Below are 7,935 nucleotides of genomic sequence, written 5' to 3' on the forward strand. Positions count from 1 at the left end.
TCGACTGTCCTGTAATGAAGACATATATGCTTTATATTCTCACATTGTAGTGTCCTGATTTGAACCAATAGGCTATGATTTCTAAAGGATTATAACTTGTGCTGCTATTGGACCAACCCCAATGTCTAATTTTAGCACAGGACTTGCTCTGGCAATATTTAGTCCTAGTTAAATAAGTGTGTGTTCTCAATTACTAAATGATAGTTCTCTATTTCATTTTCTAACTTTTCTATTCCCCTCTACCCCCATCAGAGTCGCAGACCAGCTACCTATGGAGTTATTTTAAGATACCCAAAAAGGCGTGGTCCAAATAGTTTCTTTAACAACAACAAAAAACTCAATAAAACAATAAGGTGATCACTTCTTGAATCATTTGGTTTTTACTAAATTGTTGTTGTTCAGCCGCTCAGTCGTGTCCAACTCTGCAATCCCATAGACTGTAGCATGCCAGGCTTCCCTGTTCTTCACTGAATTACTTTCCAGAAAATATTTAATTCCATCATGTGAGCAGTTAATTCATATTTATTTTTGTTAAAAATAGACTAGCTCGTAAAGATACCAATTTTTAAACGTTTCAATGTGAAAGGCCACGTACACATTTCTACCACTTCAATTAAAAACAGAAGCCTAAGCTGGGGATGGGACTATTTTTCTAAGTGGAGTTAAGATGGTTGTGTGAACTACTTTGCTCTAGAAACAATTTTTGCTACTTCACTAGTATTGTACTATGACAGAAGCTTGTTTGCATGATATTTAGATACTTGGGTTTGAAATGTGAAAACCTCTATGTTCAAAAACTTGTTAATCCAGTAGAAATAGTTTAAATGCTTACTGTAAATCACAGTGCAAATCTGCAAGACAATTAATGGGATTGTCATTGTCAACAGAATGAAGAGCAAAAGGCTGAAAACTGTTTTAAAAAATCTTCTCATCAAAAAGAATACAGACAGAACATAGTTTGAGGCAAATAGGGAAGCAAAAAAGCTTATCCTGCTCCTTTTGCCCAGTTTCAAGGGTAGTAACTATGTGGGAGGTCACCAAAGTTATGTTAAAGGGTCTGAAAAGCCACATGTTCTCCAAAACCAGTTTGAAGGTTGCTGCATAAGAAAGAGGTTGGAAATCACTGCCTCAACCTCCCTTTGACTTTCTTTCTTCCGTGTCTTCAGGAAGGGATGAATAAGAAATTCATGGAGAAGAATTCAAAGTGGAAATGGAGATGAGAGTAAAGCATTATTGATTCCATTGTCATTAACCAGAAGTAGTAGAATGGAGCAAAGTTAGAATGCTGTTTCTCCTTTGTTCTATGCTAACTTAAGTTCTGAGTTACCATGCCCTCAAAGAATACAGCCACAATATGCACAGTGACCATTCACCTGGATTTCTGTGATTTGAGGTCCCTCAAAATGACTGGAATGGCTTCTAAATAAAGCAGGCTAAAAAAAAAAAAAAAAAAAAAAAGCAGGCTATTCCATTACATTATTTCCTAAGCTAAGTCAGTATCAAATTGAAAAAGAATCAATAGAATTTCCAGTCAGGTGGCATAGTGAATTCATGCTTCAGTTCATCCTGTATGCTTTAAACGAATGGTAACGCAGATAAAATAGAAAAAGAGAAAGCCATAAGGTCATTGCTGGTCTCAAAAAAATAAGATAAACATCTTTGTGCGCTAGAAACACAACAGAAATGCAAAGCAGTGAGCTGAGCTAAAGCTGCAGCCCGTCAAGGCCTGGGCCCTGAAACAGCTGGTGGCAACGGGAAATTCAGCTCTGGGGAACACCAAGGCTAAAACACTCTAGTCAAGACAGAGACCAAAGCTAGCATTGTTCTGAAAGCCAGGCACTGGAACACACCAACCATCCTGGTTTCTCCAGGACACTCTCTGCTTTACCAGTGAAAATCCTGAGTTTCAGGAAATCTCTTTGTTCTGGGTAACCAGTGATGATTTGTCACCTAACTTTTCCTAGCCCCATGAAAGGAAGCTGGATAAAACTGCTGCCAGTATATTGCCTGAAGCTACGGATTTATCAAAAGTAGTGGACCCAGGAAAGCAAAAGGACAGAAAAAACATCATTACAGCAAATGAACTGAGATACCAGCTGGCTCACTTACTAGATTAGACATATTCCTAACATCGATAAGGAGCAGGAATACTCTAAAGCCATCTTAAGATCTTGTTTCTGAACTGGAGCATGGAATGGAGATAAAGGCAGATGAAAATACTCATTAAATTGGAGATGGAGTAAGAGAATAACGGAAATATCTCCCACTCGGTGATTGTGCACATCAAAATCCCAAAACACATAAAGAAGTTGATGCTAAAAAAGATAGTTATGCAATGATGGAGTAATCAGTACCAAACTAGATCTCTTGCTATAAAAAATTTTAAAAATAGAAACATATATATATAAAACAATTGTCAGAAGTTGAACAGGCTGTATGGGACTCTGTTCCTTGGGAAGAGAAAACAAAAGAGAAAACAAACGAATTGAGTTCTCAAATGCCCCATCTTTCTGCCTGGAGGTTCTTTGTGACTTGACATTACAAAGAAGGAGAATTCAAGCAGAGCACAGTGGTTTTGCAGAGTTGAAGAGAGACTGGAACTCTGGAAGTAAATGCAGTTTGAGAAGCAGTGTACTAGGGAGGAGAGAGCAGAGACAGAGTTTCAGAAATCTGCATAAGGGTCATCTCAAGTGTTTGTTTGAATATTAAGACGCACATGTACAAGACAGGACCCCAAAAGGCCAGGGAAAACGATTGGGAGAAGAACAACTTTCAGAGGAAAAACTACTGGGGATGTGAGACTCAAGCAATGCTTTCATGGAGATGGTAAGCATTTAAATTCCAACCAGTAGAGACCTCTTGAACACAAGAGTTTTCGGTAAAAGACAATCTTCCATGGCATTTTCCCATGTCTTGTAACAATGTTGTCCCAGACTACCTTTCCAAGGATACTTGTATATCCAGTAGCCTTTTGATGCTATTAGTGTCACCCTCCAGGACAAAGCGCAGCTTTGTTTCCTGACCAGGAAAATAGAGAGAATGGCTCCTTCCAGGGCAAAGTTTGGACAGCTTCGCTAGCAGCTATAAGGTGAGAGGTTCCTAAGCTCAGGGTTCCTCAGCTGTGATCCAGATCCATAGTGTGTGATCCACTCTGCAATGCCCCCACGATGTTCAGAACTAAGGGAAACCAACGAGAATAGGAAACATAGGATGCCTGCTGTGCTGTAATCAAGTTCTTCGTCTCTGACCAAGGAGTCTTAGGTCTTCTGCCAGAATCCAGGCTACTTTTGTAGGCTTGCAAGTAGGGTAAAATCGCAGATACTGACTAGTCCCTGACTGACAGCATTTAATAGAGACTCTTTTGTGACTCCATGAACTGTAGCCCACCAGGCTCCTCTGTCCATGGGATTTCCCAGGCAAGAATACTGGAGTGGGTTGCCATTTCCTTCTCCAGGGAATCGTCCCATCCCAGGGACTGAACCTGTGCTTCCTGTGTCTCCTGCATTGGCAGGCAGTTCTTTACCACTGAGCCACCAGGGAAGCCCAAAATAATTACTACCTGGCTCTTCAAAGAAATTTTTTTTACTCCTGCTTTAGAACCATCTTAACAAAACTTTAAAACAAGACTCAAAAGGATCAAGCTGATCTGAAAGTAAATTAACTGCCTGCTGAAACAAAATACTGTCAAAAAGGAAGACAAGAAAGTCTAGAAACTCAACAGTACAGTTCAGCACCAACAGAAAATTAGGAGACACATAAGGAAGAAAGGAAATGAAACTCATAACTAGGATAAAATCAGTCTACTAGAATAGAAAAGGATTTTAAAATAGACCTTATAAATATGTTCAAGGATATAATGAAACACATGAAATAATTTGGAAACAAGTAAAGTATCTAAATAGAGACACTAAAAGAAGTTTTGAAAATCTTATATAATTTCTAGAGTTGAAAAATTACATTATTTGAAAGAAAAATTTCATTGCAAGGGCTTAACAGCAGCAGATTACTGTGCAAGATCAGTGAACAGACAATGGGAATTATACAACCTGAAGCATTGGGGAGAAATACAAAAAGGACAGAGCCCCAGTGAATTGTGGAACAACATCAAGGAGTATAATTCAGAAGTAGGAGAAAGAGACTGGCAGAAAAAAATATTTGAAGAAATGATGATTGAAATATTCCCACAATAGATGAGAACCATTAACTCATAGATCAAAGAAATGCAATAAACCCTGAGAGGGATAAGCACAGGATCATCACACCAAGGAACATCATAATTAAGTTGCCATAAACCAATGATAAAGAGAAAATCTTAAAAGCAGTCAGAGGGAAAAAAAGATACATTATATAGAGGGGAACAGAGATAAGAATGATTACCAATTTTTCATCAGAAAGAAAGTAAGCCAGAAGACAAGTGTTGAAAGCAAACAAACATGCAAATAAAGACATCATCAACTTAGAATTCTTTATACAGAAAATGTAACTTGGAAAATGAAAACAAAAGAAAGACCTTTCCTGACAAAAGTGAGAGAATCTGTCACCAGCCGACCTGGACTGTAAAAAATTGTAAAGAAAATTCTTCAGGTTGAAGAAAATAATACCAGATGGAAAAGTGATTGCACACAAAGGAATGAACACTGGAAATTATATATAATACATATATATATATATATATATATATATAAAATAAATTTTAGGGAATTCCCTGGTAGTCCCATGGTTAGGGCTTTGTGTTTTCACTGCCAGGGCCTGGGTTCAATCCCTGTTTGGGGAACTAAGATACCACAAGCTGTGTGGTGGGGCCAAAAAATAAAATAAATTTTAAAAAGACTATTGACTATGTAAAACAAAATATTTAGAGTGTATTGTGGGTGTATAAAATATGTGTAGAAGTAAAACATCTGGCAACAAAAACACAAAGTACTGGAAGGGAGAAATGGAAGTATACTAATATATTATTTGAAGGTAGATTGTGGTAAGTTAAAGACATGTGTCGTAACCCTTAAAAAGCTAAAACAGAGCCATAACTAATAAACAATAGAGACAGCAAAATGATTTAAAATAGTCAAATATCTCAAAAGAAGGCAGGAAAAGAAGAAAAAAGAACTTAGAACAGATGGCATAAGTAGAAAGCAAGCAGCAAGAGAGCAGACTTAAACCAACCATATCAATAATTATATTAGCTATAAATGGACTAAGCACTCAATTAAAAGGCAGAGAAATATGACTGGATAATAAAGCAAGGCCTAACTATATACTATATATGAGAAATACATTTTAAATATAGAGATAGATTAAAAGTAAAAGGATTAAAAAAGATACACAAAATAAACACTAATTATAAGAAAAGTGAAATGGCTACATTAACATTAAACAAAGACTTCAGAGGGACAAAGAATATTACCATAAATATAGAGGGACACTTCATAATAATGAAAGAGTAATCATTAGAAAGATATATAACAATTCTAAATATGCATTCAGCTAATAATGGAGCTTTAAAATACAAGAAATAAAAACTAATCCAACCAAAGGGACATACAGACAAATTCACAATGACAGAGATTTCAGCTCCTCTTTGATTGATAAAGTAATTGATAGAACAAAGAGAAAATCAGCAGAGATATAAATGACTTTTATAGTACAATCAGCCAACTTAGTCTAATTGACATTTATAGAATACTATCTAAAAACTTCAGGATACACATTTCTTTTCAAGTACACAAAGAAAATGCACCAAGAAAGCTGTTTGCTGGGCCTCAGAGCAAGTTCCAAAAAAAGTAAAAATGATTGAAATTACAAAAATATGATTTCTGACCATAAAATGAAATTAGAAAACAATATATGTGCAAAATCCCCAAGTATCTAGACGTTAAATAACATTTTTAAATAGCCCATAGGTAAAAGAAGAAATTACAAGAAAGTATTTTGAACTGAATATACAACATACCAAAATTTGTGCAGTACACAAAAGCAGTGCTTACAGGGAAATTGATAGCAGATCATTTTTGATTGGGGATCATAAAGAATAAATACTTGAATGTCCGAATTGAATTAAAAAAACATTTTAAAGCAGCAAGCTATTGAACAATACAAGAGTTCAAAAGGAACTAAGATACATACATTTTTTTCTACAGTGTATTTCTCTTCAAGTATACAAGAGTCCCACGATTCTTCTAAAGGAAAAAAAAAGATCTATAGAGACCCAAATGAAGCTAAAAATATCTTCAAATTATGTCTGTAAAATAGAATTGGTGAGATAGATTTTAAAAATTTAGTCAGCCCGACTAATATTCCCATGTCATTTTCTAGTTACACGCTCATAAAAACAGATTCACTCAACATGTTATTGTTGAGCATTTACTACATTCTAGGAATATACTAGGAATATGGGAAAGAGGTAAAAAGGAAAAAAGTTCCAAGCACTCATGAATTTTCCTTGGGAGGGGGGCAGACAGATGATAAACAATCAACAAGTAAAAATACATAGTATTTCACCATATGGAATAAGTGAAAAGCAGAGCAGGGAAAGTGGTGGGGTTGAGGGGAGCTGTAATTTTAAAGAGTGAACAGGAAAGGTTATATTGAGAAGGTGGTATTTGAGGAACGAGCCAAAGAAAGTAAGGGAACAGACCACGCTGGTGCAAGTGTTATGAGTGTGTCTGGTGTTGGAAGGAAGAAGAGGTGTACATGGCTGGTGCAGGAGGAGCCCAGAGAGAGAAGCTGGAGATTGAGTTAGAGGTGGAAATCAGGAAAAACCAAATAAGGCTTTGAAAGCCTTGCCAGGGACTTTAGCTTTTACCCTCAGCGAGATGTGAAGCCTCTGGAGGGTTTTGGGCAAAGGAGTAGCAAGATCTTGGATTTTTCTGGCTATTGAGATGAGTAGAGTTTGAAGGGGAGTAGGGGCTGAAAGAAGACCACTTAGGAGGCTACTGCAAGAATCCAGGAAGAGTGCAGAGAGCTGCTTCCAACAAAGTGGTAGCAATTTATGCAAATAGAAATGATCCAGCAGAGAGGGCGGGAATGATGATCCAGAAGAGAAGGGAAGACTGTTGATTCACTGTCTTTGAGTAGGAGGGAAGGGATAGGATCTAGTGCATAAGCCAAAGAGATACAGAGCTTGGAACACTTCATTCATAGTAACAGGAAGAGAGGAAGAGAATATGTACAGAAACTGGCAGGTGATGGTGGTGGGATCTGTGGATATTCTTCTCTGATTACTCCTATTTCTCAGGGAAACAGGACACGAGGGCTGAAAAGGAAGGGGGGAAGGAGGCACTGGTGACTTCAGGAGGAGAAAATATGAAACAGCGAATTACGAGGGTAAGAGAATGAATAGATTGGATTTGCCCTGGTTGGTCTTCTCCACTCAAGATACATTTGAAACAGTTCTCTATAAACATTTTGCTCCTGAATCTATGTACATGAAGAAAACATAATTTGGAAGCCAAATAATTATCAATATCTATCTATCTTTATTATCCATATTCTATTCTGGAGAGAGAATGAAAATTCTGCCTGCTAGTAAGGGTAGAGATGCCTCAGAAATATATAGCTCAATGTGAATGAAATGCTGGCAGATTTGTAGCTTTCTTATATTTTTGCAGATTAAGGTTCTCTGTTTTGAATTCCTTCTTTATTACAAGACTACTTTCAAAAGAGAATCAGCACATCATAAATTTAAATGCAGTTATTATGTGTACTTCCCATTTACTCTAAAATTATAGCTGAAGTAAAAACTTAAAGGAAGAAATTAATGCCATAGAGGGAAAAATACTTATTTAAGAGGCTGGAATGTTCGAATTTTTTTCCAAAAGATCATTAAGTTTTCTAATGACCATTTGACACAGAAAACTTAGGAAAGATAAGTGAGTTTTTTTTCATAGCCTGCCGATACCAGCTAACAAAATCATCTGAAATAAATAAGGGTGTAAA

The sequence above is a fragment of the Giraffa tippelskirchi genome, chromosome 9 (genome assembly GCF_054371585.1).
Source record: "Giraffa tippelskirchi isolate mGirTip1 chromosome 9, T2T-mGirTip1v1.2.pri, whole genome shotgun sequence".
Lineage (NCBI taxonomy): Eukaryota > Metazoa > Chordata > Mammalia > Artiodactyla > Giraffidae > Giraffa > Giraffa tippelskirchi.